This window comes from Microcebus murinus, chromosome 18 (assembly GCF_040939455.1).
Source record: "Microcebus murinus isolate Inina chromosome 18, M.murinus_Inina_mat1.0, whole genome shotgun sequence".
In the NCBI taxonomy this organism is placed as follows: Eukaryota; Metazoa; Chordata; class Mammalia; order Primates; family Cheirogaleidae; genus Microcebus; species Microcebus murinus.
Window position 1 is genome coordinate 23,989,288 of NC_134121.1, and position 13,971 is coordinate 24,003,258.

Consider the following 13,971-nt stretch of genomic DNA (forward strand, 5'->3'; position numbering starts at 1 on the left):
CCACCACCCCGGACCCACTGAGTCAGGATGAGTGAGTTGGAGCCCAGCAACCTGTGTGAACAAGATCACCAGGTGACTGAGAACTGCTGCCCTCAGCCAATGGCTCTTAACCTGATGCCTAATAAAATCACCGGGAGAGGCCAGGCAACACACCCATTGAGGGCCCCCATCAAAATGCTAATTGAATTGGTCTGTGCTGGCCCAGACCTCTGCTGTTTTGTTTTTGGAGACAAGATCTCGCTCTGTCACGTGAGCTAGAGTGCAGTGGTGCAATCATAGCTCATGCAGCCTCAAACTCCTGGGCTCAGGGATCCTCCCACCTCAGCCTCCCGAGTAGCTGGCACAACCATACCTGACTAATTTTATTAAAATTTTTTTGTAGAGACAGGGTCTCACTATGTTGCCCGAGCTGGTCTTCAACTCCAGGCCTCAAGCAATCCTCCTGCCTTGGCTTCCCAAAGTGCTGGGATTACAGAGGTGAGCCGCTGCACCTCGGTTTTATCTTCGGTTATAAAAGTGCCCCAGGTAAGTCACATACAGCCAAACTGAGCGCCCCAGGCTAACCCCACACACTTGGATTTCCCACCCTCAGAAGCCTAAGCTGGAAGGACACACAAGGGAGCCTGGGACTGAGTGTGTGCCCAAAGTCAGCTCTTGTCCCCTCATTGTCTTACCTTTGGACCCTGTGGCCACCTAGGCAAACCTGTCTTCTGCATCCCAGGAGGCTCAGCCTCAAGACCTGCGTGGTGCTCTCAGTGGGGCCACTGAAATGCACACCTTCTCCCCAGCAATCTGTTTCCTCATCTGCAACATGAGGATCATAAACTGAGGGAGAAAAACCCCAGCAAAGCACCAGCTCCAGGACCCTGTGTAAATAACTGAAGATGACACTCACGGCCTTCTGCCACCCAGCTGCCACCCACATCTCCAGTGCCTCCTGCCCTCCCAGCACACTCTCCTTCTCACCTGCACGCATACTGCTCATGCTGCCTACAGAGCACTTCTTACTCCATCTGTCCACAAACTCCTATGTTTCCTTCAAAGCCCCACTCAATTGCGACCGCCCCTTTGCAGCCTTCCATGATTGTCAGTCAAGGCTTCCAGGGCTATAATCCACAAAAGCCTAAGTCAAGCTGCCTTATGCTGAAAAGTAATGTTTTTGGCTTTCAAAACTGAGGGTGGGCTTCGCACCTGGTATCCGGTCATCCAGGATGTCCCCTCTTGATGCTGGCTTCCTCCGGGTTCTCTTCATTCTCCAGCGGGCTTGCTCCATGTGGTGACCAGAAGGCCACCAGCATCTCCAGGTCACATCTGTCAGTTGAGCAACCCTACATGAGTAAGAGCCTCTCCAACCCAATACGGTAGTTCCAGAACAAGACCCAGGGCTTCCTTTTACTGGCCTGCACTGGGTCTCACGCCTATCCCCAAACCTATCCCCATCTCAGGCCACTGTTGTCCTGGCGGGACGCTGCGGGGTCAGACAAGCCTGAGGCTCTTCCCCTTCCCTGGATCCTGCAGGTGAACAGGGTGGGGTGTGATTCCCAGAGGCAAATTAGGGGGCAAATACCAGATGGGGGAATGGGAACTTTGCCATAGCAACCTGCAGCACGTGCCCGTAACTGGGTTTGGACACCCCTTTCTGCTCCGGAAGGCTTGGAGCTCCCCTTTCTGAGAGCGTGACCGTCACTGCCTTGCGCTCGTCTGCACACGTCTGATGCAGGCCGCAGGACGGCCAGTTGCTCCGCAAGGGCAGAAAGACAGCCTGGCTGAGTCGAAAGCAGCCGGACAGGGGGTGGCTGGCTCTGGAAGGGCTTCTCCCTGCCTGGGGAAGCGGCACAGCAGTCCCTGTCCCAGCGAGGTGGTTCTTTGTAGAGAGAATACCTGCAAAAGGTGAGACTCCAGAATGGGTGGAGGTGAAGCAAGGGAAGAAGGAGAGAGAGCAAAATTGCGTGATAAAGTCGGGAATTTGGCAGCCCTCCAGGGAGCTGGCAGGAAGGCCTGAGGACAGGAGAGCTCAGGAACACCTCGGGAGGAGGCGAAGTGGGGGCCAAGAGGCGGCCAGTAAGTCTCCCAGAAGCTGGGAGAGGAGAGAGGGTTAAAGGTAGTGCTGGGCCGGGCTGGCTAGACGCCTTCTGGCTCCTTCAAATATCAGTAAACATCTGCTGCGCATGGCAGCCCACGGCAGCCTGGTGCTCGAAGCTGATTTGGAGAATCCAGGGGAAACTGTTAGATTCCCTTTTAGTCCACAAAGGGCAGGGAAAAGAAACCACTCACAGAAGGAAGGACAGGAAGATCACAAATTCAGTGAAAATGCACCAGTGGAAATGCCACTGAATTATACTTGTTAAAATGGTAAATTTTCTATTGTGTGTATTTTACTGCAATACTTTTTTTTCAAAGTGGAAATTATCTACGTGAGGGTCAGATGGAGGGAAGAATCTAGTGGAAGCAGGAAATCAGAGTGGGAGGTCCCCAGGAGGCCCACTGGACTTGGAACGTTTTCTTCTTAAATGTTAAGGAGAAGCATGGTGCCACGAGGCCAGAATCAAGTTATAGATAAATAAATATTAATAAATGAGTGAATTATTGTCGTTATGATTTTTATTCCACGGTTCTATTCCACGAGTATAGAGCTGACTATAAATCTACCATAATACCATACTATGGGATTATGAAATAAGGAAATAACACCATATTTCACTGAATGAATGCCACATTCCGTTGATCCTAAGATGCCTGTCTTGCACAATGTAACAATTCTGAAATCAGGATGCATCTTACAAACAAATGGTATATCATAGTTGGCAGCATTTTTGTTGGTGGTGGCACATTTAAAAAATGATGCTTCTTACAATTATTGTGACATCTTGGATTTTGTGAAATACCGTATATAGGAGAACAAGAACTGCTTGGTCTGTTTCCCTGTGGCCCATCTCGGGAAAGTAAATTTGGGCATGCTCTCAGACCTGCATTTTTGTAGAGCACAGGGCCATTCTGCCAGGGAAGTGCAATATTGGTGGGCATTAATGCTGCTGAAACCCTGCCGCCCTGACCACCTCTACTTTATTAAGTCCAACCCCAGCCTACCAAAGGCCTGCACAGCTGGGCAAGATGTGTCTGGAAAAGGAAATTAGTTTCTCAGATGTGCGGTGTTTGCAGAGGAAGTGAAACACAGTGTTTATTCCATGAGCCTTGCGTCCTGCGCTGGTGAGCTGCCTTTTGACGCTAGGACGGCCACACGCTTACTCAAGGCCCAGCCCACCCCCCAGGGCTGGAGGACAGTTAGCAATGACCTAGGAAATGCTCTGCCTTCCTTGCAAGGAAGTGCTGTTGTTCTGAAGATCAGCAAACTCAAGCTTCTTCCCCAGCCACCTTGGAGGTCTCGTCCCCTTGACTGCCTTTGACCTCTCAGGCCCAGCTGCTCACATCCTGGCTGCACACCTGAGGCCCGGCTGGGCGGGGGATGCCTGGGAGCGTCTCACGTAGGCCCAGGAGGCTAAGGCTGAACATCACCCCTTGGAGGCAGTGCGGCATGCCAACAGGAATCAGGGACACGGTGGCCAGATAAAATACCTGCATGTCCTGTATTTTTACTTGCAAAATCTGGCAACCTTAATCCATGGGCAGCCCAAAGGCCATGAGTCTCTGGATCTCCATGGCCACTGGACACAGCCCCCCACCCACTGGGACAGCACGGAGGCTCCAGGCTTTGTATTTCCCTCTCTCCCATACCTGTGGCCCCAGGCATCTTGCACACCACTCGCCCTTTCTGCCATGAGCCTCACAGACTGCCTCTTTCAAACCAGAGAACTCAACTATGAGCCTGGCAGGGCTGGCTTCAAGGACACGTGTGGGAGGCAGAATAATGGTGCCCAAACATATTCAAGTCCTAGTCCCGGAAACCTGTGACTATGAACCTTATAGGCAAAGGGAACTTGGCAGATGTGATTAAATTCAGAAGTTTGAGATGATCCTGTGTTATCCAGGTGGGCCCTAAATGCAATCACAGGTGTTTTTTTTGTTTGTTTTTTGTGGTTTTTTTTGAGACAGAGTCTCGCTTTGTTGCCCAGGCTAGAGTGAGTGCCGTGGTGTCAGCCTAGCTCACCGCAACCTCAATCTCCATGCCACCATGCCCAGCTAATTTTTTTTCTATATATATTAATTGGCCAATTAATTTATTTCTATTTATAGTAGAGATGGGGTCTCGCTCTTGCTCAGGCTGGTTTCGAACTCCTGACCTCGAGCAATCCGCCTGCCTCGGCTTCCCAGAGAGCTAGGATTACAGGCGTGAGCCACCGCGCCCGGCCCACAGGTGTTCTTAGAAGAGAAAGTCAGGCGATCTGACTACAGAGGAAGCAGGAGATGCAGAGAAGTGAGGTGAGGACGGGGCCACGAGCCAAGGCGTGCAGGCAGCCTCCGGAAGCTGGAGGAGGCCGGGAAACCGATGGTCTCCTGGGCCCTTCAGAGGAGGTGCCGCCCTGCCCACCCCTGGATTCTAGCCCCATGGATCCCATTTCAGACGTGTGGCCTCCAGAACGGTGGGAAGATAAGTGTGTGCTGTGTGAAGCCGTCCGTTTGTGGTAATGCGTTCCTAATTGCACAGGGCCCGTGCTCTGAAGGGCCCCACGCTGGGTTTAGTGCTCTGCTGGTGCTGCTGGAAATTCTAATTTTTGAACAGGGCCCTCCACATCTTCCTTGTGTACTGGGCTCTGCGGTAACTGGTCCCGAAGCCTAGTATATACCTGCAGCCTCCTACCCCTACCCCTGCTAAATCATACACATCACTTGTAACATCAGTGTTACTGAAGGATGAGTCAGAAAGTCCTTATTTTTATAATAAAGCAATTATGCAGACTATAAGAAAGAGTATAAAATTGATATGGATTTAAAAACTAAAACAAGAGGCTTCTAATCTTTTTTAAGCATCAGAAAAGGAGAACGGTCCATCCCTCATATGCATAGCTCCACTGGCATATTCGTGGCACGGACCCTGTCTGGGACTCCTTGGCCAGCAGTTCCAGCCTGGGCCTCTAGATCGAGGTTGTAGTTTGTTCAGGTAGTATTTGAATGGTGCTGCCTGGGCTTTGGAGTCAGACAGTTGAGGGTTCAAATCTTGGCCCCACCAAAGACCAGGGGCATATTCTTTCAATCATTCAACTACTACTTGAGCGCCTGCTGTGTGTCATGCACTGTTGTAGCGTGTTGGGTCATATGTTCCAACTCAATGTCATGGCCACCCCCTTCTATAGCCTTCTCTGCAGAGGGAAACACATTTCCCAGGATCTCCTGCCTCGTGCGTTTCTGGGTTAAAGGCTGCCGATGAGGGGTATTCAAATGAGATTTGGAAGACAAATGAAGAGAGGCCGTTTTCCTCTGAGCAGTTGCAGGCCGACTCAGCAGTTTGAGACCAGCCTGAGCAAGAGCAAGACCCCGTCTTTACTAAAAATAGAAACAAATTAGCTGGACAACTAAAAACATACAGAAAAAAATTAGGCAGGCATGGTGGCACGTGCCTGTAGTCCCAGACACTGGGGAGGCTGAGGCAGGAGGATTGCTTGAACCCAGGAGTTTGAGGCTGCTGTGAGCTAGGCTGATGCCACGGCACTCACTCTAGCCTAGGCAACAGAGTGAGACTCTGTCTCCAAAAAAACTAGCAAGAAGGCTTCACTATACACCAAGGTAGAGAAGCCCCACCCACCTCCAACGCACCACGAGCACCTCACCTCTTCTATTTCTTCGAGAACCTATTCCTGTCTATAGTTATCTTGCTCCGCCGTTTGTTTACTGAACCATTGTTCATCTCCCCCCATTACAAGGTAAGCCCATGAGAGCACAAGGCTCCTCTCGTCCAACCCTCTATCCCCGGTGCCTGGCACAATACCTGGCTACTGGATGTTTAATAACTGTCGGGTAAATGAACCAACAAGTGACTAAGGCATGATAAATGCCATCACAGAGCAGTGTTCAAGGTATAATGGAAACTCAAAGGAAGGAGCATTCACCGTGCAGGGGCCGGGACGTGGACGTGTGAAGGCTTTTCTTGCGACAATATGTGTGTGCCACGCTGATAAAAGAGAACCAGACAGGTGAGCACAAAAAGGGCCTTTGGCCTTGCACCTGCACCTCTGCTTGTCCGAGGCCCATGTTCAGCATGGCTGGCTCTGCTGCAGGCATTCTCCTGGGCGTTGAGTGGGAAAGCAGCCCCGAGGCCTCATTTTCGCTTGCCCTCACCCCCCGTGTTTCTCTCCTGCGAGCAGAAACCAGCTAAGCTTCAAAATCAGAAATGCCTCCGGGCGTGAGGGCGGAAAGGGGTTTGCAGGGGAAGACTTTTGTATCCGCATTAACGTGGATCTGCATGGGTGACGGCTGATGCGTAGACAGATGTTTTTTGTAAAGCCGGAAATATTTGTCCACTTATGTTGCCATGGCGACGCCCACCCTCCAGGATGGGACCAAAAGATGTAGCTACTGAAACAGGCCACGGTCAGGTTGCTAAGGTCTCACCCTCCCTCGTGGGCCTTCCCTTCCCCGCCCGCCCGCACCCCACCGCTCCTCTTCCCCAGCCTTGGTTTCTCGTAATAACTGAGGCGCAGAGGAAGCGGTTGGTAATCAAAGTGACCTTTTAAAAACACAGATCTGATCACGTCAGTCCCCTGCTCTAAATCAGGGGGTCCTCTGCTTTCCACTCAAAATCCAAAGTCCCTAAGGTGACCTGCTAGGACCTACAGGATCTGCCCTGCTGACTGAGACCGCTCACTGTCCCCTTGGCTTCCGTCGGCTGCCTCGACCAGCCAGGGGCTTTCGCTCCTGGGGATGTCTGGATGTGCTGCTCCCCAGCTGCCTGGCCACCCTAGGTGTCCTCCTGGGGGGGCCATCCTGACCACCCGACATGCAAGAGGTCACCCTGGGTACTCCCTCCTGGGACCCGCCTGTTCTCCCTTCTAGCACTCACACTAGGGTTTAACTACACACCTACGCGTTCACCACCTGCCTTTCCCACTTCATTGTGAACCCTTTAAAGGCAAAGTCTGCTTGTTAACTCATAACCCCCTGCCTAGCACAGTGCCTGGCCTGGAGTAGGTGCTTAATAAATATTTGTTATTGAATTCATTGGCACCCCAACCAGAGGGGATGCAGGTGCACCGTCTCCTAAGCCAAGGTGGAGGGAGGGGATAGGGAGGTGGGGGTATCCCAGGACACACGGGGAGCCCCCACTCGGCCTGCTTAGCCCATGCAGGGGAGATACAAGAAGATTCCTGGCATGTGGCCCAGTCCCTCTCCATCCTGGCACCCCTCAGCTGATCTCTAGAGTTGGGGTGCGGCTGCCTATAGTGGGAAACAAAGCAGAACTCACCCCCAGGTTAAATTCCCTGGTGCTAGGAGAGCCTGCTTGTTCCCCACAGCATCTTTTGAAACTTAAAAATAATAACTGACCTTCACCAGCAAATCCTCTGTGCCAGAATTGGTGCTGAGCATTTTACAAATATTATCTCACTTGATTCTCCCAACAGTCCTACAAAGTTGGGATTATTATTATTCCCATTTTTCAGATGAGAATACTGAGGCTTGGAGAGGTTGAGATAACTGCCCAAAGTCACCCGGCTACTAAATCTGAAGAGTTGAAGCTCTTAGCCATTGTTCCACTGCCTCTGCTTAAATAGGACCTACTTCCCCTCTGACCAGCCTCCTGCCTGCCTGTCACGCAGGGAAAAGCCTGAGGCCCCATCGTTAGGCACAGGTAGGGACACAGGGTGGGGAGCACAGCCGAAGAGCCTGGGTATGTGACCTCACTGAAGGGAGCTTAATAATACGGTGGGAAAGTTTGGGGGGGATGAATTAGGATCATTAAAAGAGCATTAAGCAAACTAGAAAAGAACTTTTTTTTTTTTAATGCTGAAGGTATTAGGCAGTTAATGCTAGCTGCCACAACAGACTCATCTTGAAATCTCAGTGGCTTAACACAGAAAGGTGTCTATCTCCTTTCCTTGTGTCTCACTCACGGGCTGATGTGGGTTGGCCGCTCTGCTCCACATGGTGACTCGGGAATCCAGTGGACTTCCATGTTGCACCTTCATCATCTCAGAGTCCTGCACTTCCCCCACCTGCAGGGCAGAGCCAGCACGTGGACAGGGCCCTGGGCTGCCTTGGATGGAAAGGGCCATGTCACTTCCACCTACGACTCCATCAGCCAGAACTGCGTCACAGGGTCCCAGCTGAACTGCAAAGGAGGCTGAAAAACGTCATCTGCCTACGTTCCCAGGAGCAGAAAACAGCAGGTGAACCCATGGCATTGTTTCTACCATATCGTGTAGGAAACAAAACGTGATCATTGCACCTCATGTGATCCAGCCACGAGAAACATTTTCATGGTCATAATGAAGTAAACACGGGATACTGATGCAACAGAAAGCCATGATACAGCTGTATGAGGACGAGGAGGAGAATAGAAATGAATGCAGTGGCAGGGGAGGGGGCATGGCCAGGGCTGGGGGAAGAGAGCTGAATCTTTGTTCTTAGGAGGTTTGGTAGATAACATAGAAAAATTTTAAATGAAGAAATAGCAATATAAACAGGTTATTTAGAAATATGATTTAAAAATGCCAAAAGGAGGGCTTAGAAGAATTCAAGGTATTTGATTCTCGGAAGCTGTAATCAGGACTGGGGTGTAATTTTAATTTTTGAACCAGGTATGCATTTTGCCTTGATAAAAATAAAACTTAATTTTTAAAAGAGAAAAATGACGGAAAGTAACTTTATTGCTTCCCTATCGAGTGAAGGGCAGGGACAAACACCAGATGTGACACATGGTGCAGAAACACAAAAGTACAGGTCTAGCAAAATGCACACAGTCCCCAAAGCCTTGCCGCCCCTTGGAGAGGCACACTTAGGCAGAGCAGGGCTGGAGGTGCACCAGGTGTGTTCCCCCGTGTTGCGTGGGACAAGCTGGGTAATGCTGTACGAACAACCCCAAAATCTCAGTGGCTTAATACAGCACAGTTTCTTTCTCATCCAGGTTCCTCCCACGAGGGTTGGGAGAGTAGCAGTGCTCCGGCCCACGCAGGCACACAGGGACCGGGTTGACAGAGGCTGCGCTATCCCAGAGCCAGCCCACAGGTGACACAGCTGCCACCGCTGGGGAAGACAGGTGGTGCACCTGCTCCTGTATACTTCAGCCTGGAAGTGACACACATCATTTCCTCCCACAGCCCACGAGACAGAACGACACTGGATTATAGTCCTCTGGGTACCCAAAGGGGAGAAAAACTGGACTTTGGTGCCCACATGTAATGTCCACACAGACCCTGATTCCCTGTCACTGGGGAATCTTCGAGAAGTTGGGAAGAGGCAGGGATCCCCGACTGGGTTGAGAGACTCGGGACTTTGCCATCAGGATCACAGCCTTCCACCAAGGTAAAGCTGTGGACACACACGCTGGTCTCTCCACAATACCTGAGTTTGTCACCTGCCATCCATGAACTCGAAGCATGAGGAAAATGGAGGGGAGCAGTCACAGAGATCAAGCACCCAATCCAGTCCCCCGACTCTGAGTAGCACTTCATCACGTCAACTCTAAAGGGCAGAAATCAGGCCGGGCGCGGTGGCTCACGCCTATAATCCTAGCACTCTGGGAGCCCGAGGCGGGCAGATTGCTTGAGGTCAGGAGTTCGAAACCAGCCTGAGTAAGAGCAAGACCCCCGTCTCTACTATAAATAGAAAGAAATAAACTGGCCAACTAATATATATAGAAAAAATTAGCCGGGCATGGTGGCACATGCCTGTAGTCCCAGCTACTCGGGAGGCTGAGGCAGGAGGATTGCCTGAGCCCAGGAGTTTGAGGTTGCTGTGAGCTAGGCTGACGCCACGGCACTCACTCTAGCCTGGACAACAAAGCGAGACTCTGTCTCAAAAAAAAAAGAGCAGAAATCAATGCATCAGTGAAAACTGGACAAGAATTTTAAACCATGAGCAGAGCTCCCTCTGGGATTTGAAAGACTCGCCACGTCCTTTCAAATCCCACTTCCCTTTCATTCCTTTCAGAGGTGACTTGAGACCCAGGGGACCCAATGACATCATCTGCAAACGCCCTCCTCTTGCCTCGTGCTGCCCCTACAGTCATCCCTCTGGATAACAGAGAGTCCACTGTCACCTTTGGGGGTTGCGTTCTACACACTGCTCCATGTTTGGATATGCAAAGCCTGCTGTAACCAAGTTGGCCCAAGGCTTTTAAGACAAAGGAACATTCAATCTTGGGTCTGTCTCCATAAATGTGAAGATTATCCCTAGAGTCATGTAAGTGTCTTGCAGAAGTGGTAATAATAACAACAGGAAAAACATTTATTGAGTATGCCAGGCACATAGTGTTTTATTTGTTTTAAGTCCTTTGATCCTCCTACCAGCCCAGAGAGGCAGAAATTATTACCACCCCCATTTTGCCAAGAAGAGGAAGCATCAAGAGATTTAGTAATTTCCCTAGGCATACACAACTAGTCAGTGGAAGAGCTGGAATACAAACCTAAGCAGTCTGATGCCGGAGCCTAGGGTTTGGAGTCTTACGACATTTAAGTTCAAATCCTGGGTCTGTCACTTCATTCACACATGACTTTGGGAAAATCAAGTTTGAGGCTCAGTTTTTCTCTGAAAAAAAATAAAAGACTCTGTTGCTCCTAAAATGGGGTTGGTAGCTCTTTCTCTAGAGGTTGTTGAAAATTAAATGGAATACTCTCTGTAAATTTCTAGATGTGGGCCTGACACATGAAAGGTCTCAGTGATTATAAGCTCCTGGAATGCTGGAGGGGAAGTCTGAAAATTGCAGAGGATTGCAGTCAGGGAGGGAACTCCTGGGGTTTATTGAGAATTGACGAGGACAATTCTAGAACAGGGTCCCAGACTTCTCACACAATAGTAGTAAGAAGAAGAATTCCTGCCTCTTTCCGTGCTTAGCGCAGCCATGGCCCTCGGTCCCAAGAAGCATCTGGAGCGTGCAGCAGCTCCAAAGCATTGGATGCTGCATAAGCTGACTGGTGTGTTTGCTCCTCGTCCATCCACTGGTCCCCGCAAGCTGAGAGAGTGTCTCCCACTCATCATTTTCCTAAGAAACAGGCTTAAGTATGCCCTGACAGGAGATGAAGTGAAGAAGATCTGCATGCAGCGCTTCATTAAAATTGATGGCAAGGTCCGAACTGATATAACCTACCCTGCTGGATGTATGGATGTCATCAGCATTGACAGGACTGGAGAGAATTTCCGTCTGATGTATGACACCAAGGGTCGCTTTGCTGTTCATCGTATCACACCTGAGGAGACCAAGTACAAGTTGTGCAAAGTGAGAAAAATCTTTGTGGGCACAAAAGGAATCCCTCATCTGGTGACTCATGATGCTCGCACCATCCGCTATCCTGATCCACTCATCAAAGTGAATGACACCATTCAGATTGAGATTGGAGACTGGCAAAATTACTGATTTCATCAAGTTTGACACTGGTAACCTGTGTATGGTGACTGGAGGCGCTAACCTGGGAAGAATTGGTGTGATCACCAACAGAGAAAGACATCCCGGGTCTTTTGATGTGGTTCACGTGAAAGATGCCAATGGCAACAGCTTTGCCACTCGCCTCTCCAACATTTTCGTTATTGGCAAAGGCAACAAACCATGGATTTCTCTTCCTCGAGGAAAAGGTATCCGCCTCACCATTGCTGAAGAGAGGGATAAGAGACTGGCAGCCAAACAGAGCAGTGGGTGAAATGGTCTCCATGTAACATAATAACATGTTAAAAAGTTATTTGTACTTAATTAAAGATATTACAGTGTGAAAAAAAAAAGAAGAAGAAGAAGAAGAAGAATTCCTTAGCATTCGTGTAGTTTACAAAATACTTAGCTGGGCTCAGTGGCTCACACCTGTAATCCCACACTTTGGGAGTCCAAGGTAGGAGGATCAATTGAGGCCAGGAGTTTAAGAAAAGCCTGGGCAACAAAGCAAGACCCTGTATCTACAAATTTAGCCAGGTGTGGTGGCACACAGCTGTAGTCCCAGCTACCTGGGAGGCTGAGGGGGTTAGATCACTTGACCCCAGGAGTTCAAGGCTGAAGTGGGCTATGATTGGGCCATTACACTCCAGCCTGGACAACAGAGTGAGACTCTGTCTCTTAAAAAACAAATGTACATACAGCAAGACTGTGATTGACACCAAGGGTCAATCAATTGACACCAAGGCTGAGCTGCTGCATACAGTCATATAGGTTGTGCACTGTTGTAGCCCAGGATGGAGCCTGCTTTTAGGGAGTGGTGGCATGGAGGGCTTGCTTGGTCACTTAAAGGAATCTTGGAGGGTCTCAGAGGAATGAAAGAGGGGGCTGAGCCAATAGCAGTCCACATGCCCTTCCCAGCACAGAACAAGCACTTAATAGATATTTGTCAAGTAAGTGAATGATGGATGGGAGAGCTGTCCAATCGGAGGCAGGGAGACTAGTCAGATTACTGTAGCAGTCCAGGCAAGAAATGGTGAGGCTTCCAAACTAAGGAATAGCTGTGGAGGCCCGGCACGGTGGCTGTAATCCTAGCACTCTGGGAGGCCAAGGCGGGCGGATTGCTCAAGGTCAGGAGTTGGAAACCAGCCTGAGCAAGAGCGAGACCCCGTCTCTACTATAAAATAGAAAGAAATTAATTGGCCAACTAATATATATAGAAAAAATTAGCCGGGCATGGTGGCGCATGCCTGTAGTCCCAGCTACTTGGGAGGCTGAGGCAGGAGGATCACTTGAGCCCAGGAGATTGAGGTTGCTGTGAGCTAGGCTGACACCACAGCACTCACTCTAGCCTGGGTAAGACAGTGAGACTCTGTCTCAAAAAAAGAAAAAAAAAAAAAAGAAAGAAAGAAAGAAATTAATTGGCCAACTAATATATATAGAAAAAATTAGCCGGGCCTGGTGGCGCATGACTGTAGTCCCAGCTCCTCGGGAGGCTGAGGCAGCAGGATTGCTTGAGCCCAGGAGTCTGAGGTTGCTGTGAGCTAGGCTGACCCCACGGCACTCACTCTAGCCTGGGTAACAAAGCGAGACTCTGTCTCAAAAAAAAAAAAAAAAAAAAAGGAATAGCTGTGGAGAAAAAGGAAGCCCAGGAAGGGCAGGGTTCAAATCCACCTGCCACTTGCGAGCTGTGTGACTTTAGACTGGTTGACTGGTTGGTTGATTAACTGGTTGGTTTACAATCCTCATGTGGGGGGGAGGGGAGGGGGTCACACCAAGGCTGGGGTGCATGACTGTGCCTGAGCCCCCAAGCAGCTGGGCAAGACCCCTGTCAGCACACGTTCTAGACAAAGCTGCCCTAGGCCAGAGCTCTGGCTCTCCTTTTGGAGCGATGCCCCATCTCCCACGTCCACATTTGTTCCTCATGCATGAGACAGAGATCGGTGTCGATGTGGCTGCACACAGCTGAGGCCCAGAGTAGGTGCCGGGACGCCTTCCTCCTCCCCGCTCCTCTCTGACCCGCGGGTACCTGGGCCACGTCCAGTTTTGCACGGTTAGGAAAAATGCTCGGCCTCACTGGTTCTGCCCGGGCCTGTGCCTGGCTCCATCCCGCGCCCCCTGGCATTGCTCCCCGCTTTCTGAGTCAGACTGGGGTGGGGAAAGGCTCCTTCGGAGGAGGTGTAAGAGGGATGGCGGAGAAGCGCCTCCTGGCACAGCCCTTGCCCTGGAGCTGGGAAAGTCAGAAGACACAGCTGTCAGCCACCAGCCAGCTCCCGCTTGGGCCCGGTCTGCCTACGCACGCCACGGGAAGCAGCACCTGCACCGAAGGCCGCCTGATAAAAGTGGTTCCAAGCAACACTCGCCTTTACTCACCAACCCCCTGCAACATTAGTCATCACTCAGCGGCCGCACCCCACAGCCGCCGTCTGTCCGTCTCAGCCCATGCCGGCGCCTCCTTCCCAGAGCCAGGGCCGCAGTGAACGCTCGCTGCCCCCAGATGCCCAGGT

At 50.7% G+C, this 13,971-nt stretch overlaps 1 pseudogene; it reads left to right on the forward strand.

Moving 5' to 3' along the window:
- The first annotated feature begins 10,948 nt into the window (after positions 1–10,948).
- Positions 10,949–11,796, forward strand: LOC105858367 (small ribosomal subunit protein eS4, X isoform-like; annotated as a pseudogene).
- Positions 11,797–13,971: the final 2,175 nt, after the last annotated feature.